Source organism: Anguilla rostrata, chromosome 2, assembly GCF_018555375.3.
Source record: "Anguilla rostrata isolate EN2019 chromosome 2, ASM1855537v3, whole genome shotgun sequence".
NCBI lineage: Eukaryota > Metazoa > Chordata > Actinopteri > Anguilliformes > Anguillidae > Anguilla > Anguilla rostrata.
Genome location: NC_057934.1, coordinates 73,558,018 through 73,577,998, shown reverse-complemented (window position 1 = coordinate 73,577,998; position 19,981 = coordinate 73,558,018). Strand labels below are relative to the sequence as shown.

Sequence of the window (19,981 nt, the reverse complement as noted above, 5' to 3'; positions counted from 1 at the left end):
GTGCTAGCGTAGCTGCATGATAGAGCATTAGTCTGATAGTGATACAGTGCTACAGTTTGGTGCTAGCGTAGCTGCATGTTAGAGGGTTAGCCTGCTAATTATATGGTGCTGCAGTTTGGTGCTAGCGTAGTTAGAGGTATAGTTTTGAAGCAAGGCTGTGTGGCAGTGGTGGCTGGAAGTGTAGCAGGTGGTCAGAGCTTAGTTGTGTGATAGGCTCAGTGATAGCGAGGTTGCCTGACGGAGTAATGGAGTCCTAGCCTGTGGCGTGTTAGCATTGTAACAGGGTAGGAAATTAGTGTGGTGTAATAATAGCACGATAGCGTGGTTGCGTAAGGGAGTTGTAGCGAGGTAGCGCGTTAGCGTGTCTGTGAGGGGTACCCTCTGTGCACAGCAGGGGTCTGTTCCCCCCGAGAGGCCCTCAGTACCATTGTGTGGCCTTAGCAGCTCACGTCACAGGTAACAGAACCCTGTCATTGTTCAGGTGTTTGGCTCAACGCAGGTGAGCTCCCTAGCAGCAGGGCTCAGTAAAGCCCTTTCCATCCTGCTGCTCTGTAATTACAGATCTGGGGCACTGGCCCTGTATTCTTCACCATACAAAACCTGTCAGGTCTTCTGTGATTTTCCTGTGCACACATGTACACACACACATAGGCACATACACACACACTCACACACATATATACACACACACACACACACACACACACAGACAGACACACATACATACACACACACACACACACACACACATACATACACGCACATACACACACTCACACACACATGCACACACGCATACATACACACTCACGCACACACATGCACGCACACACACACACACAGATAGACACACATATTTGGGCATACATGTGGACACATATACGAACAGGTATGCACACACATGCACACACATACAAAGGTATGGGGAAAATATGAATGCAAAAACACACATACTCAGTCTCATTAAATCTGTAGTTATGGCAATGTTTTTGTACTTTGCCATAAAGCAACATTCTGCAAATGTATCTGAATGTCCATTACACAATAACAGCCCTGTATTTGAATATTGTACATTAAAGACAATGCACGTCAATATAACCCATTTAGCAATAAAACAATCTTTCTTATCAGCATTACACATCCCAGTGTGCGAGTAGCAGAAAGAGAGAGTCACACGGGAGCTGAGCCTTACCTGGGCACGTCTCTGTTCCCCACACCTGTACAGGTGCACTGACAGTGAGGAAGGGTCTGTCTGTCTGTGTGTCTGCAGGACAGAGGCAGTGGTGACACTGAGACTGAAGTTGCCCGGCTAGAATCGCAGGTACATACTAGCACCAAGCTCAGAATCAGGAAGTAGAGGAGGAGGAGTGTGTGCGTGTGTGTGTGTGTGTGTGTGAGAGAGAGAGAGAAAGAAAGAGAGCGAGTATGTTTGACCATAAACTCAGTCCTTTTCACAATAAACATGGTCTTTACAGTTTTTTGTTGACAGGAATACGGAGTTCTGTCTGTCCAGTGTTTCCATAGCGACCTCAGTACACCTGGGTTGGCATGTCCTGAATACTGTTGGACTCTGGTGCTCATGACATCACCTTACAGTGCGCTGTGACTGGCATTCAATCAGCATTCGTCCCTAAATATCAATAATTAAAAGCATGTTTTAAAAAAAGAACAAAAAAAACTTTAAAGTAAATGCAAGCGTTAATAAGAAATAAAGGAATTATGACAGTGTTTGAATTGTTAGTCAAAGTTAAAGAGTAATTGCCCTAAGTGCCCACGCTCAGGGTGGGGTGGGGTTTGGGGGGGCAGCCCAGTCATGCCATTCCTAGAAGAGGCTGACTGACACCAGTGCTTTGTTCACATATTCAGAACAGAAGAATGAGAGAGGATATACACCTCTCCATTCTCTCATTCTCTTTTTCTCCCTTGTTTTCCTCCCTGAACATTCATTCAGCGGGAGGGAGAGGCAGCTTTCTCAGCGGGGGGGCGTGGAGGGGGGGGTGGAGGGTCATGTCTCCTCTTTCCTCTCTGGCTTTCTCCTCCCCTCCTGCCTGTTGTTTGTCAATGTGGAGCATTTTTATAGAGGAAAAAACCCTCTATAAAAAATAAAAAATAAATAAAAAAACCGGCCCAGGTGAACCTGGCCTGTGTCTACCTGCGTCACTAGGTGGGCCTGGAATGGTGCAAGAGAACGTTCTGGAACAGCTCGATGTGACCTTCCCTATGTCAACCCCTCAGGAAAACACAGAGACAAATCAACAAATCCTTTCGTCCAGAGAGAGAGAGCGAGAGAGAGAAAAATGTGGGAATTATCAACATGTTCAGCCAGCGTGAGTTTTCAGTGTGGCTCTGGGGCTCTGTGGATTCTCAGAGCTGTCTGGCAGGTTGAGGGGTCTGTAATATTTAAACCGGTGACACAGGGACTAAGGGAGGATAAACTGGTGACAGGATTTGTTAAACCACAAAAAAAAGTCGCTGGAGCTACTGTATGCCATTACAGACTCTGGACCGATCAATGTATTTTTCGGTGCACAGGAGAGTCTTTCAATTGGTTCAGAGAATGATTGACAGTTAATTGTAGCGCCGTCCATTAAGTGGTGGATGAAACCCTTCTCTCTCTTCCTGCTGCACAAGTTAAACTCATCTACCTCTGTATTACCTAATGCCTAACCCTTAACCCCTAACCTCTAAACCCTTAACCCCTAACCCCTAACCCTAACCCTAACTCTGCCTTTCTGCTCAGTGCCGCGGCATCGGCTGTGCTTCTCTGCTCTGGTTCAGGTACATTCACTCCATCACATTTCAGTCTCATAACAGTCTGTGACCCAGAGATGAACGAGCCTGTAAATCCAGCCCTTCCCTGTTACTGTCTCAGGTACAGTGCCTACAGAAACACACAAAGTTCACATGTTGCCCCGTTACACCTTAAAATTTTAACACTTTAAATATTTTTTGTGCCTTTCAACACGTTAATGAGGCAAAAAAACTTTTAAAAAACAACGACTTGCATTTCTCAATTTCAGAAGTTTTCACACCCTCCCCCAGGATCAGCGCTTTGTAGATAAGCCTTTGGCAGCAATGACAGCTCTGAGTCTTCTCAGGTATGTCGTATGAGGTTTACATATTTAGATTTTGGAATTTATTCCCATTCCTCCATGGAAAGTTGCTCCAGACTTTCCTAGAATTTAGGTAGGATTTCAGTCTGAGATTTGCCTGGGCCATTCCGGAATACTGACCTTGTTTTGAAGTCATTGCTTTGTATTTTTTGGCTTTGTGCTTTGGGTCATTGTCCTATTGGAACATGAATCTCTGTCTAAAACACAGACCTCTTGTGGACTGAAACAGATTCTCCCAAAGGGTTTGCCTGCGTTTGGCTCTGTCCCTCTGGCCCTCAGTGGCCCTTCCTGCTGAAAGCAGCCCTGCAGCATGATGCTGCTGCCACCAGCCATGATGGAGGGGATAGTGCTGCCTGGGAGATGGGCTGTGTTTGGTTTACTCGCAGACAGAATGCTCAACTTTAGTCTCATCAGACCAAAAATGTTCTTCCAAAAGATCTCTTAATCTGTCACATGGCTTCTGGAACACTCCAGGCATGACTGGACGTTGGCCTTGCTCAGAGTCGCCGCTGTCCCACAGTGCCGAATCGGAGAAGTGCTGAATAGTGTGCTGATCTCTCGACAGCTGTAGGCAGCTAGTGTGTCTGTGTTGTTAATGGCCTCTTGGTCTCTGTTCTGATTGCCTTTCTAATCTGTTGGGTAGGATGGCCTGATCTTGATCTTTCTCCGGCTCTTAGCCTCCTAGCAGCTAAATACCGGAGTTTCACTGGCAACCGTGTGGCTGACCTCATCTGCTGTTTCAGGTGAAACCTCACACTGTCAGTGATGATTATTCTGAAAACAGATGGATTTGAAATCTAAATAGGGGGCTCTGGGTAATATATTTTGTGTTGTTGATACCCTGGGGGTTGAATATGTATCAATTTATGTTTATATTATGTGTATATCCATGATTTTCTTTTCAGCTTTTCATTTTTTAAATAATTCTGAAGACATCAAAATACTTTATTTAATTCTGACATTATAGTTATTTGTATTGGAGTAAAAAATCCTGTTGAAATGTGTTTTCATTTGTCTTTGCAATGTAGGAACAGAAGAAATAATCGGTGGGGGGTGAACACTTTCTGAGGGCACTGTTGCTGTATTAGAATGTTCCGTGCTTCATGTAACTATTAGCATTTAGCATGCTGTATCCATTTTTATTGGAATGTATCATGCTGCATCTATTTGTATTAGCATGTAGCTCGCTGCATATATTTGTATTAGCATGTAGCATGCTGCATTTGGCTTTATTAGCACATAGAAGGGCTGAAATCCAGCTAAATGAATTGAGTAGGTCTTTGGTAATTGACATGATATTGCGATGAGTCTGTGTGTGCCCTTGGTGATGTGCTGTGCAGTGGTCAGTGCTGTGAGTTTTCAGGTCTCAGACCTGTCCAAACCTGTATGCATAGCCTTACACAAAGCAGAAAGCACAGGTCACACACCAGCAGAATCTGGCTTAGGACAGGCACTGGCTGCTTTCTCATCTGCAGGCCTGTCTAATGTGAACCTGCCCTTTGTCTTTTGTCTTTGCCCTTTGGGTTATGAGATTACATTCTGTTTCATGAGTGTGTGTGTTTGTGTGCATGTGTGTGTGTGTGTATGCGCGTGTGTGTGCGCGCGCGCGTGATTGTGAGTGAGTGTGTGAGTGAAAGAATGTGTGTGTGTGTGTGTGAAAGTGAGTGTGTGTGTGTGCGCGTGTGTGAAAGTGTGTGTGTGCATGCGTGTGTGGGCGTTTGTATGTGTGTGTGTGTGTACGTGCCGGCGTGCGTGTGTTTGTGTGTGTTTGTGAGTGTGCGAGTAAGTGAATGAGTGTGTGTTTGTGAGTGTGTGTGAGAGAGTGAGTGACAGTGAGTGTGTGTATGTGTGCGTGTGTGCCGGGCGTGTGTGTGTGTGTGTGTGTGTGTGTGTGTGTGCGTGCGTGTGTGCCGGGCGTGTGTGTGTGTGTGTGTGTGTGTGTGTGTGTGCAGGAGGATGCATGTGGGTAGCACCTAGAGACCAGGTGACTGATTCAGCAAATACCACCTGAAAGCTAAGCAAGCAAAACGTTTGACCTGCAAACTGTACTTGGCGTATGTTCACTGTGTTTACCTGATGTTCCTGGCTATGCATAACTTATTCTTAATGAGAATTGTACTAGACGTTTTGTCGTTGTTCCAATGACCTTCGGTATGCACTTATTGTCACTTTGGATGAAGGCGTCTGCCAAACAAATGTAATGCATGGCATCTCTCTGTCTCTCTTGCACTCTCATTTCTGTAGTTCTGGGCAGTTATATGGCTAGTTGATGGGTGCATCACTGTAAATAATTACCTACATAAATAACATTCCCTTTGCCAACATCTTCCACTATGAGCTGCTTGATTACCTCGTAAGTCCTTCCTTTGAATAATCTTAGACCTGAACCGTGTTACCCTGTAACTTTCGCCATGTATGCGCTCAGATTACTGAGTGTCATGCCAGAGTTTGCTGTGCAAACAAACAAAAAAAAACATTTTATTAGACTCTTGAAGTAATTGTGTTCTAATGACATGTTTTCAGGCTTTTAAAAAGTTTGTAAACTCTCTCTTTTGTGTTGAAGCACCCTGCAGTTGAAGTCAATAAAACCCAAGTACCTGACAGTCTCTCAACGTGAGGTAGCTTGATAGGTCTATTAGCGCCCTTAGCCTACTGTACCATGGGGTACACAAATTTTCAGCAGGCTAAATTAGCGCTGTTAGCCTACTGTACCATGGGGTACACAACCTTTTAGCAGGCTAAATTAGTGCCCTGCGCCTACTGTACCATGGGGTACACAACCTTACAGCAGGCTAAATTAGCGCCCTTAGCCTACTGTACCATGGGGTACACAACCTTTTAGCAGGCTAAATTAGCGCCCTTCGCCTAGTGTACCATGGGGTACACAACCTTACAGCAGGCTAAATTAGCGCCCTTAGCCTACTGTACCATGGGGTACACAACCTTACAGCAGGCTAAATTAGCGCCCTTCGCCTACTGTACCATGGGGTACACAACCTTACAGCAGGCTAAATTAGCCCCGTTAACCAACTGTACCATAGGGTACACAACCTTACAGCAGGCTAAATTAGCGCCCTTCGCCTACTGTACCATGGGGTACACAACCTTACAGCAGGCTAAATTAGCCCCGTTAACCAACTGTACCATGGGGTACACAACCTTACAGCAGGCTAAATTAGCGCCCTTCGCCTACTGTACCATGGGGTACACAACCTTACAGCAGGCTAAATTAGCGCCCTTAGCCTACTGTACCATGGGGTACACAACCTTTTAGCAGGCTAAATTAGCGCCCTTCGCCTACTGTACCATGGGGTACACAACCTTACAGCAGGCTAAATTAGCGCCCTTAGCCTACTGTACCATGGGGTACACAACCTTACAGCAGGCTAAATTAGCGCCCTTCGCCTACTGTACCATGGAGTACACAACCTTACAGCAGGCTAAATTAGCACCCTTCGCCTACATTACCATGGAGTACATGACATATCAACAGGCTAAATTAGCGCCCTTCGCCTACATTACCATGGAGTACATGACATATCAACAGGCTGTATTAGGACTGTATTAGCAATGGTAAAGCAGCAGGCTTCACCCCTGTGCTGTGCAGCCCAATACCCTCACTCACTCCCTGCCCCCAGTGCTTCTCCTTCCTGCCCCAGATCTGCCTCCCCCAGGTCACTCTGTCCTTGACTGACCTTCCGAAAAAACTGCACAGAAATGTTCGGATGTAAATGATGTGGCCACAGATGCTCTTGGTGTCCCTGTGGTTTGGTTGTTATTCACTTGGACGGGGCTAGCTGGACAGTCTGTACAATTGAGTTTGCACACAAAAGAGGGGGGCGTTGGGGGTGGCGGCTACAACAGAGTCCGAGGTACCAAAATGGTCAGCAGTTCCAAAAGCATTACTGAGGAGTCAAGTGCACCAAAATCTGTACAGCAGTTAGGGGTCCCAAAATCTCTACAGTGGAATCAGGGGTCCCAAAATAGCTACAGCAGAGTCAGGGGTCCCAAAATAGCTACAGGAGAGTCAGGGGTCCCAAAATCTCTACATCAGGGGTCAGGGGTCCTAAAATCTCTACAGCAGGGGTCCCAAAATCTCTACACCTGGGGTCAGGGGTCCAAAAAGCTTTACAGCTGAGTCAGGGGTCCCAAAATCTCTACACCGGGGGTGAGGGGTCCTAAAATCTTGACAGCAGAGTCAGGTATATCAAAATCTCTACAGCAAAGACACCGGTACCGAAATCTGTACAACAGAGACAGGAGTCCCAAAATCTCTACACCAGAATCAGGGGTCACAAAATCTCTTCAGTAGACTCAGGGGTCCCCAAAGCTTCTGAGGAGGCAGTCAGACACCCCTCTTTGTGCAGGTCCACATAGTCACTTTCAAAACTGGTTTTCAGAAGGACACGGGAAGAAACCGAACAGCTTTGTGCATGTGCTCAGTCATTCACCACTCTCCCTTCCCATAACACGGAAAATGAAACGAGTACGCGCTCAACACGACGCCAGCGCCGTGAATGCACAAGTACACATGGAACGCAAACGCACTGGATAAACCTTCACACTGAACACACAGTACACAGTGAACACACAGGTACTATGCACTGAAAAGACACCTATGCCCTGAACAGGTTAAACATTCTTACTATCAGCTGCTGCCTGCTGGCCCGTCACGTCCCCACTGAGTCCGTCCTGCTTTTTGATGCGTCTGCTTTCATCTTCTCTCTTTTCTCACGTTCCCCTTCTTTCTGGCTTTCCTTCCCTAACCTGCACTCCTTTTTACAAGTGATTTTTTATCTTTTCCTGCCTACAGGAACCCTGCTGTTAAACAGTTTTTAAATTGAGTTGGCCCCAAGTTAATTTGTATCTTTGTGTACTTTTTAACATGCCTGCACATGATACCCTCAAACAGAGGTCAAACCAGCACAAACTAAACAAGAATCTATTAATTTTGGCACTTTTTGAGCTCAAAGAAAGGGGCATGCGAGATCGATCCATGCACAGCAACAGTGAAAGGGTGACAGCGTCTCTGAATTCTCTTGTGAAGTAATTTCACTTGATGATACTGCAGTGGTGAAATGGGGACACTGAAACACTTACTTTGCCCAGTCCTGCTCGATGGTTGGTGTTGCATGGGGGTGGGTGGTAGCTCCAGGCCGGTGTGCAGGTGTGCAGGTTTGACGGCCACTAAGGCAGCTGTTAGTGTTTGCATGTGATTTTATATACCCCCCGTAGGCACAGATCCAGTGAGAGCAAAGTCTAACCAATCTCTACACTTTATAACTGCACAAATCTGTGTTGACTAACTGTGCACAAATATCTGTGCTCTCTAACTACACTCTTCTCTGTGCCCTCTTAACTGCGTACCAATCTCTGCTCTCTTAACTGCGCACCAATCTCTGCTCTCTTAACTGCGCACCAATCTCTGTGCCCTCTTAACTGCGCACCAATCTCTGCTCTCTTAACTGCGCATCAATCTCTCTGCTCTCTTAACTGCGCACTAATCTCTGGCCTCTTAACTGCGCACAATCTCTGTGCTCTCTTAACTGCGCACCAATCCCTGTGCCCTCTTAACTGCGCACCAATCTCTGTGCCCTCTTAACTGCGCACCAATCTCTGCTCTCTTAACTGCGCATCAATCTCTCTGCTCTCTTAACTGCGCACTAATCTCTGTGCCCTCTTAACTGCGCACCAATCTCTGTGCCCTCTTAACTGCGCACCAATCTCTGTGCTCTCTTAACTGCGCACCAATCTCTGTGCCCTCTTAACTGCGCACCAATCTCTGTGCCCTCTTAACTGCGCACCAATCTCTGTGCCCTCTTAACTGCGCACCAATCTCTGTGCCCTCTTAACTGCGCACCAATCTCTGTGCCCTCTTAACTCACCATCTCTGCCTACTGCGCACCAATCTCTGCCTCTTAACTGCGCACCAATCTCTGCCCTCTTAACTGCGCACCAATCTCTGTGCCCTCTTAACTGCGCACCAATCTCTGTGCCCTCTTAACTGCGCACTAATCTCTGTGCCCTCTTAACTGCGCACCAATCTCTGTGCCCTGTAACTACACATTAATCTCTGTGCTCTCTAACTACACACTAATCCTCCCCCCCTCCCCACACACACACACACACACACACACACACACACACACACACACACACACACACATACACGCACGCACACACGCACACACACACACACACACACACACACACAACACCACCTGTCATAATAATACCATCACAGCCTCCTCCTGCCTTCTGACATCACCTCCTGTTTTTAACGGGACTATCTCAGGGACAGCAGCCCTCCAGGCCTCAACCCGTACACCCCCGACCCCCCTCCCCTCAGTCACACACCCCCCTTTGCACCACTGAACTGTCTTTACCAAATCAACGCATTCTCTTCCCATGTTATGTGCATGGGGCCTGTATGTTCATCTCTTTCTTTATTAAATTCTAAAGTTCTTGAGTGCCTGCTTACGGCATGACGTCAGTGTTAATATGTGAGTGGCTGCTGTGTGTAACTATTTCTGAAATGAAGTGTGTTCCTTTATGCTTCATGTTTCTGTGAAAGTTAACTGCGCTCACTGTCCTGGTATTGTGCTTGAAGTAACACAGCATCCTGTGCAAATACAGACTGACCTTCTTACTTTAACTGTGCACTCACAGCATCCTGTGCGATTAGGGATTGACCTTCTTACTTTAACTGTGTGCTCACAGCATCCTGTGTGATTAGGGACTGACCTCCTTACTTTAACTGTGTGCTCACAGCATCCTGTGCGATTAGGGACTGACCTTCTTACTTTAACTGTGTGCTCACAGCATCCTGTGCGATTAGGGACTGACCTTCTTACTTTAACAGTGTGCTCACAGCATCCTGTGCGATTAGGGACTGACCTTCTTACTTTAACTGTGTGCTCACAGCATCCTGTGTGATTAGGGACTGACCTTCTTACTTTAACTGTGTGCTCTGCTCCCCCCCCCCCCCCCCCCCCATCCTGTGCGATTAGGGACTGACCTTCTTACTTTAACTGTGTGCTCACAGCATCCTGTGTGATTAGGGACTGACCTTCTTACTTTAACTGTGTGCTCTGCTCTGCCCCCCCCCCATCTTGAAATGCTGGCGGCATTTCAGACCCGTTTATTAATCTTGTGGAGCTCATTTTTTCCTGGTTCTCATATCCTTGTCTTGAAGTCATACCAGCTCATTTAGTTGTTGGATCGACTGCATAATTTGTGTTTGTGCGTGCGTGCGTGCTTCTGTAGCCGTGTTTCCATAAATGTATTTTGATGCGCATTTTACGCATTTCGCTATTTATGGAAACAGCAAAATGCGCAAGAAGTACCTCAAATTCGCAAAAAAGTTTTTACGCTCGCTTGAGGTGGTTTTTGCCTTTTTCGAAAACTAGTTAATGCGCAAAATGAGAAATGGAAACAGTTTTTTCAAATAAGCTCTGACGTAGCGAACATTTAAGTCACATGACTGATCAGCTGTTTCCGTTGTCGTATGGCCCTTGCTGCGTGCATTAGAATCATTGCATTTCTTTCTCTTCGTCTCCGGGCAGCATGAAACATGGCAAATACTAGCTGACATGAAAGAACAATTACAACTTGCCCAACTGAAAGTAATTCCTGAAGAACTCTCTCCATTTTTCGCTATAGTTTTTCGCTCGTAGACTTGTTTTGTTTCCGGTTTGCAACCTCTTCTTCTACTCTGTTTATTACAGCCATGCGTAACATAGCCTATACCGCCAACTTCTGACGTAGCTACGCTTTGCGTAGCCTGGTTCATTCGCTCCAAACCAGTTAATGGAAACACTCTTAATTCTCAAATCTTTCATTTTTTTTGTGATATTTCAAAAGTTTGCTTAAAATTCGCTTGACAATTTAATGGAAATGTGGCTTGTGTGCACGTGTGTGCATGCATGTGTGCATATGTGTGTATGTGTATGTGTGTGTGCGTGTTTGTGTGTGTGACTCTGAGCAGGTTAGAGCTCTGTGACTCTGAGCAGGTTAGAGCTCTGTGGCTCTGAGCAGGTTAGAGCTCTGTGACTCTGAGCAGGTTAGAGCTCTGAGACTCTGAGCAGGTTAGAGCTCTGTGACTCTGAGCAGGTTAGAGCTCTGAGACTCTGAGCTGGTTAGAGCTCTGAGACACTGAGCAGGTTAGAGCTCTGTGACTGAGCAGGTTAGAGCTGGGATACTCTGAGCAGGTTAGAGCTCTGTGACTCTGAGCAGGTTAGAGCTCTGTGACTGAGCAGGTTAGAGCTGGGAGACTCTGAACAGGTTAGAGCTCTGTGACTCTGAGCAGGTTAGAGGTCTGTGACTCTGAGCAGGTTAGAGCTCTGAGACTCTGAGCTGGTTAGAGCTCTGAGACTCTGAGCAGGTTAGAGCTCTGTGACTGAGAAGGTTAGAGCTGGGATACTCTGAGCAGGTTAGAGCTCTGTGACTCTGAGCAGGTTAGAGCTCTGTGACTGAGCAGGTTAGAGCTGGGAGACTGAGCAGGTTAGAGCTCTGTGACTCTGAGCAGGTTAGAGCTCTGTGACTCTGAGCAGGTTAGAGCTCTGTGACTCTGAGCAGGTTAGAGCTCTGTGACTCTGAGCAGGTTAGAGCTCTGTGACTCTGAGCAGGTTAGAGCTCTGAGACTCTGAGCTGGTTAGAGCTCTGAGACTCTGAGCAGGTTAGAGCTCTGTGACTGAGCAGGTTAGAGCTGGGATACTCTGAGCAGGTTAGAGCTCTGTGACTCTGAGCAGGTTAGAGCTCTGTGACTGAGCAGGTTAGAGCTGGGAGACTGAACAGGTTAGAGCTCTGTGACTCTGAGCAGGTTAGAGCTCTGTGACTCTGAGCAGGTTAGAGCTCTGGACTCTGAGCAGGTTAGAGCTCTAGTAGACTACTGAGCAGGTTAGAGCTCTGTGACTGAGAGGTTAGAGCTGGATACCTGAGCAGGTTAGAGCTCTGTGACTCTGAGCAGGTTAGAGCTCTGTGACTGAGCAGGTTAGAGCTGGGAGACTGAACAGGTTAGAGCTCTGTGACTCTGAGCAGGTTAGAGCTCTGTGACTCTGAGCAGGTTAGAGCTCTGTGACTCTGAGCAGGTTAGAGCTCTGTGACTGAGCAGGTTAGAGCTGGGAGACTGAGCAGGTTAGAGCTCTGTGACTCTGAGCAGGTTAGAGCTCTGTGACTGAGCAGGTTAGAGCTGGGAGACTCTGAGCAGGTTAGAGCTCTGTGACTCTGAGCAGGTTAGAGCTGGGAGACTCTGAGCAGGTTAGAGCTCTGAGACTGAGCAGGTTAGAGCTCTGTGACTGAGCAGGTTAGAGCTTTGGGACTCTGAGCAGGTTAGAGCTCTGTGACTCTGAGCAGGTTAGAGCTCTGTGACTCTGAGCAGGTTAGAGCTCTGAGCAGATTAGAGCTTTGACTTGAGCGGTGAGCTCTGAGCAGTAGAGCTTGTGACTCGAGGGCTCTGGGACTCTGAGCAGGTTAGAGCTGGGAGACTCTGAGCAGGTTAGAGCTCTGAGACTCTGAGCAGGTTAGAGCTCTGAGACTCTGAGCAGGTTAGAGGTGCTGAGATGCCCCACACAAGCGGTAGCGTTCATGAATCATTTCTTATATAGTTACATATTTATCCTCAACAGTGATATATTACAGCTGCAGGTCATTACTTGTGTGTCTGGTCCATTACCCCCCCCCCCTCCCCCACCCCCATCTCTCTCTTTGGACAGTACTGACCCAACAGATGTGGTGTTGTGGCTATTGGATATGTTTCCTGACAAGTTTTAGACTTAAAATAGAATCAACTTACTGTTTGTTAGTCTACACAATTTTGAAAGTGTATGTAGGAGTGCTTATGTTCAGTAAACGAAGGAAAATTGGTTATTGACATTTGAGACTTTTTCAGTCTTGTTGTTTTTTCTTCTATTTTTTCTTGTTTGTGTTTTGTTTGGTTCTGGGTGTGGATACAGTTGCAGAAGAAAACTACAGAAATTATGCATTGAACTGATTATGAAATAAAACAGGGTTTCAAGAGCCAGTGCCCTCTATTTTCTCTCCATTTCTCTCCCTCTCCTCCTGACTCCTCTTTTCTTCTTTCTCTTTGTCTTTCTCTTCTTATGCAGACCTCACAGCCTACTCCGCTGCCAGGACGATTCCCATCATCGCTGCCTGACCTCCTCACTTCTTTCTGATCGATCGATCAGTGATGAGCCCCCAGACTGTGGGCTGCTGGTGTTGGGCTGAGTCTGCAGCACGTGCTCTCAATGACTGCCTGCTCATTAGGGAAAGGGCTGTGCGTGTGTGTGTCTGTGTCTGTGTGTGGAAAAAGAGAGGGACAGAGAGAGAGAGAGAGAGAAAAGGGTGTAGAGACCTTTTTTGCTGGAAGTTTTGTCAAGTTCAGATGCATTAGTTATAAAATTACAATGTCAATTTGGTTCCAACTCTACCTGTAATATTTTCCATTTAGCTAATATTTTCCATGATATTTTCCCACCATTACTAAATGACTCCAAAGTGTTATTTGAAAAGGCTCTATCGCTAGACTGTTCACAGTGAGCTTGCGCAATATTTATTGTAACTTTTGGAATGCGAGTCAGTTGAGTCAGTTGAGTTGGTTGAGTCAGTTTGTTTTTGAACAAGCATTTTGCTTCTGTGCTTCTCATCTCTACATTTGATTAAAATACTGATTAAATAAAGTAAATAAATTTAAACAGGTAGGCGTGGGGATAGGTGAGAACCAGTGTGTTCAGAGTCTTTAATTAAGCTTCTGGCCAGTGTAATTTATTCAATTTCTTCCGTTTTGGCAAAGTAAAACTGATCTGTGATGATGACTTTTACATTGTATAAATCACTCTCTCACAGAAGACTGGAATCAGTTATTGGACAGGATTGGCTTTCTGTCTCGAGTCTGAATCACCAGTCTGACTCGCAGAGTTCAGTTGTGCTGGTATTCTGATGGTGCGTGGCTGCTCGCTGCTAAGCATTCTTTTGAAATGAATACTGGCTGTTTCTTATTTAATGAAAGCTCTCTGCCATTTTATTCTGTATTTCTTGGCAAAGAAAGAACCTACCGGCAAATACTTAAACTGTAGAGTCACCACAACCTGAAGGGCCTGGAGGATAATGAGAATATTTCTGCTTGTATTAATAGACCTGAGGGGTCAGCTGCACTCCAACACATCCGTCACGTGTGCCACGCATATTACATACTCAAACACATCTGTCACGTGTGCCACGCATGTTACATACTCAAACACATCTGTCACGTGTGCCAAGCATGTTACATACTCAAACACATCCGTCACGTGTGCCACGCATGTTACATACTCAAACACATCCGTCACGTGTGCCAAGCACGTTACATACTCAAACACATCTGTCACGTGTGCCACGCATGTTACATACTCAAACACATCCGTCACGTGTGCCAAGCACGTTACATACTCAAACACATCTGTCACGTGTGCCAAGCATGTTACATACTCAAATACATCTGTCACGTGTGCCATGCATGTTACTCAGACACATCCGTCACGTGTGCCAAGCATGTTACATACTCAAACACATCCGTCACGTCCTCAAACATATCCACTGTGAATCCCCAACACGTTACATTCTGAAACACATCCACTGTGTGTGCCAAACACATTACATACTCAAACACATCTTTCCACCAGATGTGGTTGAGATGTAGCTGCAGGTGTGGTTGAGGGACAGCTGCAGGTGTGGCTGAGATTTAGCTGTAGATATAATTGAGGTTTAGCTGCAGGTGTGTTAGAGATTTAGCTGTAGATGTGGTTGAGGCGCGGCTGTAGATGTGGTTGAGGCGCGGCTGTAAATGTGGTTGAGGCGTACTTGCCTGCATCTGGACCAAGGTTTTGTGATCTGTGCTCATGTGGAGTGACCTGGCTCCTACCAAACAGGGACTGCAGCCCTCAGTGCCAGATCCAGGCCATCCGGCCAAGAAACTGCACTATGCTCTCAGTCTGTGGGGGATGGGGGGGACGAGGGGGAACAACGGTGGTGAGACAAGGGGGGGACTCTTCATTCCCAGCTTAAAGTGAAGTGAAGTGAAGAAAAGGTGTAGGTATTTAGAGAGGAGATGAAAACCAAACTCGGGCATTTTTGTGTGTGTGTGTGTGTTGGTTTTGTGTGTGCGCGTGTTTGTTTTGTGCTTGTGTTTTGGGAGACAGATTGAGGTTAAAGGTCAGGTACATGTAGAACATAGCTTTTTATTCAGCTCTGTTTCTCATTTCCCATAATCCCTGGCGTCAGTGGTGTGTACTGTAAACGTGCTCTCACTGCAGGTCCGCTGACACTCTGGCCTCCTGGGATGTGTGGAATGCGCATAGTTTCCATTCACTTTTTTACTCCTCTTATAAAAATAATTAAATAGGATGCGACCAGATTCAACAATCTGTATGCCCCCTCGGCAGAAACCCCTCACACACACACACACACACACTCAAACGCGCACAGACTCAAACACACGCACACACTCACACATGCACACTCACAATAAACGAACTCAAATACGTGCTCTGCTCATGTATTGCAAAATCAGCTATATGTTTGTTGTACATATTCACTATTTTATCTTGAGGTTGTCAGGACAGTGAGAATTGAGTAAAATGTTTTTATGTTCTGAATCCAGGGGTTTTAACAACTAACACCCATGTTTGACATCTGGCACTCATTAGCGTGCATAAACAGTTAAAACTTCTCATAGTCCCAAGAAAACCAAGATCAAAATGCAAAAACTAAAAGACAGCAGAATATTCCAAAACGTTAGGGATGAAAATGTAAAAATTCAGGATGGCTTGTAAGAAAAAAAAAAGTAAGACCATCCAAACAAATGGATGGTAATGGTAAATGGACTGCATTTATATAGCGCTTTTATCCAAAGCGCTTTACAATTGATGCCTCTCATTCGCCAGAGCAGTTAGGGGTTAGGTGTCTTGCTCAAGGACACTTCGACATGCCCAGGGCGGGGTTTGAACCAGCAACCCTCCGACTGCCAGACAATCGGTCTTACCTCCTGAGCTATGTCGCCCCAAACACCAAGCAACACAAGGCCCAGATGCAAGGTTAAGATTCCTCAGATGGCAATGGCAGATACCAACCCCCCCAAATGTCCACCACAACAGATCTTAAGTGACTGAAGTTAAGTACTCAGAAATTTTAATAATGTATAGAAAAAGGTCCACATTTTATGGTGTCGCAAGAGAGGGGAAGAAAGAAGCATAGCGTGGTTCCTCTGATTTGGGTGGAGGTGTGGAAGGTTGGAGGTGTGTGTGGGAGATGGGTCAGGCAAAGACTGTTTTATCTGAAAGCTGACAAATGTATATATTGAAGTAGCCTTATGTTGTTGGAAGCAGGGCTAAGCACTATGATATCAAAAGATTAATTGTCTTACATGAATATGTTAGGTGGTCTGAACTGTGAACTTCCTCTGAAAAAAACATGGAGGTTTATTTCTGCTTCCAACAACAGAGGTGACTGTTGCCAACAAATGACTGTTAAAGCCAGCAGGTTATAATCTCCACGTTCAAGCAAAATAATTTCCATGTAACAAAACCAAATCGCACTGCGTTGGTTCCCATTTGAAACCGGAACCGCTCCTGAAAAATGTAGATTTCAGTTGCCTGGCCTCAACAACCAGTATCTATAGAGACATTAACATTTTCAATCTGTGATCTCAATTAAATGTCGCAGATTGCATTCAAATTTAGGAAGGGAAAATGGAAGATGATGTTTTGTGCATTCTTTAGCCACATGGGGTCTCTGAGTTTATAGTTTGAGTGTCCTGTGTCTTCAATAATAAAATAATAATACTTTCAAAAGAGTGGCATCTCCAGGTTTGTATACATTTAGACGACCTTCCGGTGACCCTAATTGTCCAAGGATGTTGCCAAGGATGTTTGTGGAGGGGAAAGGAGACAGAGGGAAGTCAGATACATTCCAATGGTGACACAAAATTATTTTGTCTGTTTCTCAAAGGTGGTGATCTAAAAACTGGATATCTGACAAGATTTTACTTCTACAGTCTGTGGATATAGATGTGATTGCACCTGCCCTTTTTCAACAGAAACAGGCTGTTCAGTTGTAAAGTTGTATGCAGCATCATGTACTCACGTCACCACACTTGTTTTGAAGAAATGCCACTGTGTTCCATCCCACCTTCCCTGTGCCCGCAGGAGAGTTATTAACCCACATGCTAATCTGTGTATGCCTGGCACAGCAGCTCATCTTCTGTGGGACAGCCAGGTAGGTCACTCTGGTGTTAACCTGCTGAATTATAGATACATCAATCCCCCCCGCTTTTGCCAGGTAATCAATCATTTCTAACCAGTCAGATCAGCTCGACCCAATGATTCAACTGAATGGTGAAGCTAAGCAGGACTGTTCACGGTTAGTACTGAAGGTAAGCACAGTTGGGCTTGGTTACCACTGAAGGGATAAGACATTTTTCATGCTGTTACATGCTGCTTCTCTGTCTCTTACTCATGGGGGAAGGGGAGATGTGGGTATGGAAAAATGTGTGCAGTGGGTATGGGAAGATGTGGGTATGGGGAGATGTGTGCAGTGGGGAAGGAGATGTGGGTATGGGGAGGTGTGCGCAGTGGGGAAGGAGATGTGGGTATGGGGAGATGTGTGCAGTGGGAAAGGGGGGATGTGTGCAGTGGGAAACGGGATGTGTGCAGTGGGAAAGGGGATGTGTGCAGTGGGGAATGGGAAATGTGTGCAGTGGGAAAGGGGGGATGTGTGCAGTGGGGAAGGGGATATGTTTGCAGTGTAAATGTTCTCATTGTGGAGGTGCGTACTGGGAATTGACCCCAGCATGCAGAATGCCTGCTAATCAGATCCAGATGTCCCATATGCAACACAAACACACAATATTATATACTTACAACCTTTCAGCACAGACTGTAAATATTTGGACGGTTCCACAATTTTTGTTGTTTTGGGTCTGTACTGCAGCACATAGGATTTAAATAAAACAATGAATATGATGTTATGGTACAGACTGCGAACTTTGGTTTGTTGGTATGTATATCCATACAGGGTGAACTACATAGATAACACAACCATTTTTACATAGTTCCCTCATTTCTGAGGGACCAAAAGTAACTAGACAATTCACACAGCATCTTGTATCTTATCTTATACAAAAACACCTACACATACACACTCATACACTCACACAAACACTACACACACTCCTTACACGCACACATACAAACACGCACACACACTCATACACAAATACCTACACACACACTTACACAAACGCACTCATACACAAATACCTACACACACACACACACACTTATACAAACACACACTCTCACACACACGCACGCGCACACGCACACACACACACACACACACTAGCAGGTCTGGTTTTTCCATCACAGCCCTGGGCTGTCCAGAGGGTGCATGCCGGAGTGCTCCAGACCTGCAGGGTTTCAGGGGTACCCTGCTGCTCCCAAACAGCTCTGGGGCACACAAACACCGGCCCTGCTTCAGAGTCTGGATCAAACCGGTCCCATTACATGGGTTTCCCAGAGCCTGAGCCAGATTGCTTCTGCATCCACCACACTTACACAAAGAATCTGAGTGTACTTACACACAGGCTCTCAGTGCACTTACACACAGACTCTTAGTCCACTTACACACAGACTCTTAGTCCACTTACACAAAGAATCTGAGTGTACTTACACACAGACTCTTAGTCCACTTACACAAAGAATCTGAGTGTACTTACACACAGGCTCTCAGTGCACTTACACACAGGCTCTTAGTCCACTTACACACAGACACTTAGAGCACTTACACACTGGTTCTCAGTTCACTTACACACAGGCTCTTAGAGCACTTACACACTGGCTCTTAGAGCACTTACACACAGGCTCTTAGTCCACTTACACACAGGCTCTTAGAGCACTTACACACTGGCTCTTAGAGCACTTACACACTGGTTCTCAGTGCACTTACACAAAGTCCACTTACACAAAGAATCCGAGTGTACTTACACACAGGCTCTCAGTGCACTTGTACACTGGTTCTCAGTTCACTTACACACAGGCTCTTAGAGCACTTACACACAGCCTCTTAGTGCACTTACACACTGGCTCTTAGAGCACTTGTACTCAGGTGGTTGGGGGGCTGGGGGGTCATGACTCACATTCCCACACATACGCAGTAAAGGCTCTCACCATGAGCAGTCACTGGCTCTTCTGCTGTGCTGTGTGTGGCCTGTAGGGTGTAAAATATTCACTGTCCTTGGGGGCTTAGAACTGTTGGTTTTCCACCCTCCCTTTATCTGGGAGTCAGGTGTGAAGGTCTGGCCAAACAGTAGCACTAATTGTTCAGTTTATTACCTGGGATAAAAGAAAATCAAGGCCAGATTTGGATTTGAGGGCTAGATTTAGGTATCTATTGTCTAGGGGTTGAAAGTGAGAGCAAGAAAGAGACAGAACTATAAAAATGGAATGACTTCATTCCCATCTCTCCTCTAAAAAAAAGATATTGCTGAAATGATACCATTTCCAACTGAAAAAACGAAGCTTCACAGAATTTGCCAGAATTCTCATCTTCCAAAAATTGCACTCTATTTAGATTTCCTCTGTCCAAATAAGTCCAACTGCAGGACAGAGGAAGGAATGGTGGGGACCTCAGACTGCACGCTGAGACTCCGTGCCCTCAGGGCCCACGTGCAAGCAGGACTCTTTCTCCTCCATCTGCAGTAATGCTGCCTCAGCTGAAACCAGCCACAGAGGGAGCTGTGACACAGAATCTGCATGTTCACCACATACTGCACACGCAGGACAGAGCTTAGACACACTGCACACACAGGACAGAGCTTAGACACACTGCACACA

General features: G+C 46.0%; 1 protein-coding gene and 1 long non-coding RNA gene across 7 annotated transcripts in view; one reads left to right on the top strand and one right to left on the bottom strand.

Annotated features, from left to right (window-relative positions):
• The window catches only part of kcnj16a (potassium inwardly rectifying channel subfamily J member 16a), a 17,388-nt gene extending 9,075 nt beyond the window's left edge, over positions 1 to 8,313 (bottom strand). The window contains exon 1 of one of the 3 annotated variants that reach the window (XM_064324381.1): positions 8,214 to 8,313. The gene's annotated coding sequence lies outside the window, so the exon portion shown is untranslated. Of the gene's footprint in view, positions 1 to 1,192; positions 1,574 to 7,759; positions 8,026 to 8,213 lie in introns of those variants that run through there. The other 2 variants (XM_064324382.1, XM_064324379.1) reach the window with 2 other exon arrangements.
• LOC135249104 (uncharacterized) overlaps positions 1 to 19,981 on the top strand; it is a 26,207-nt gene extending 6,226 nt beyond the window's left edge. For 2 of the 4 annotated variants that reach the window (XR_010328563.1, XR_010328562.1), the window contains exons 4-6: positions 17,294 to 17,363; positions 17,449 to 17,520; positions 19,719 to 19,981. This is a non-coding gene — a long non-coding RNA (uncharacterized LOC135249104). Of the gene's footprint in view, positions 1 to 17,096; positions 17,213 to 17,293; positions 17,364 to 17,448; positions 17,521 to 19,718 lie in introns of those variants that run through there. The other 2 variants (XR_010328565.1, XR_010328564.1) reach the window with 1 other exon arrangement.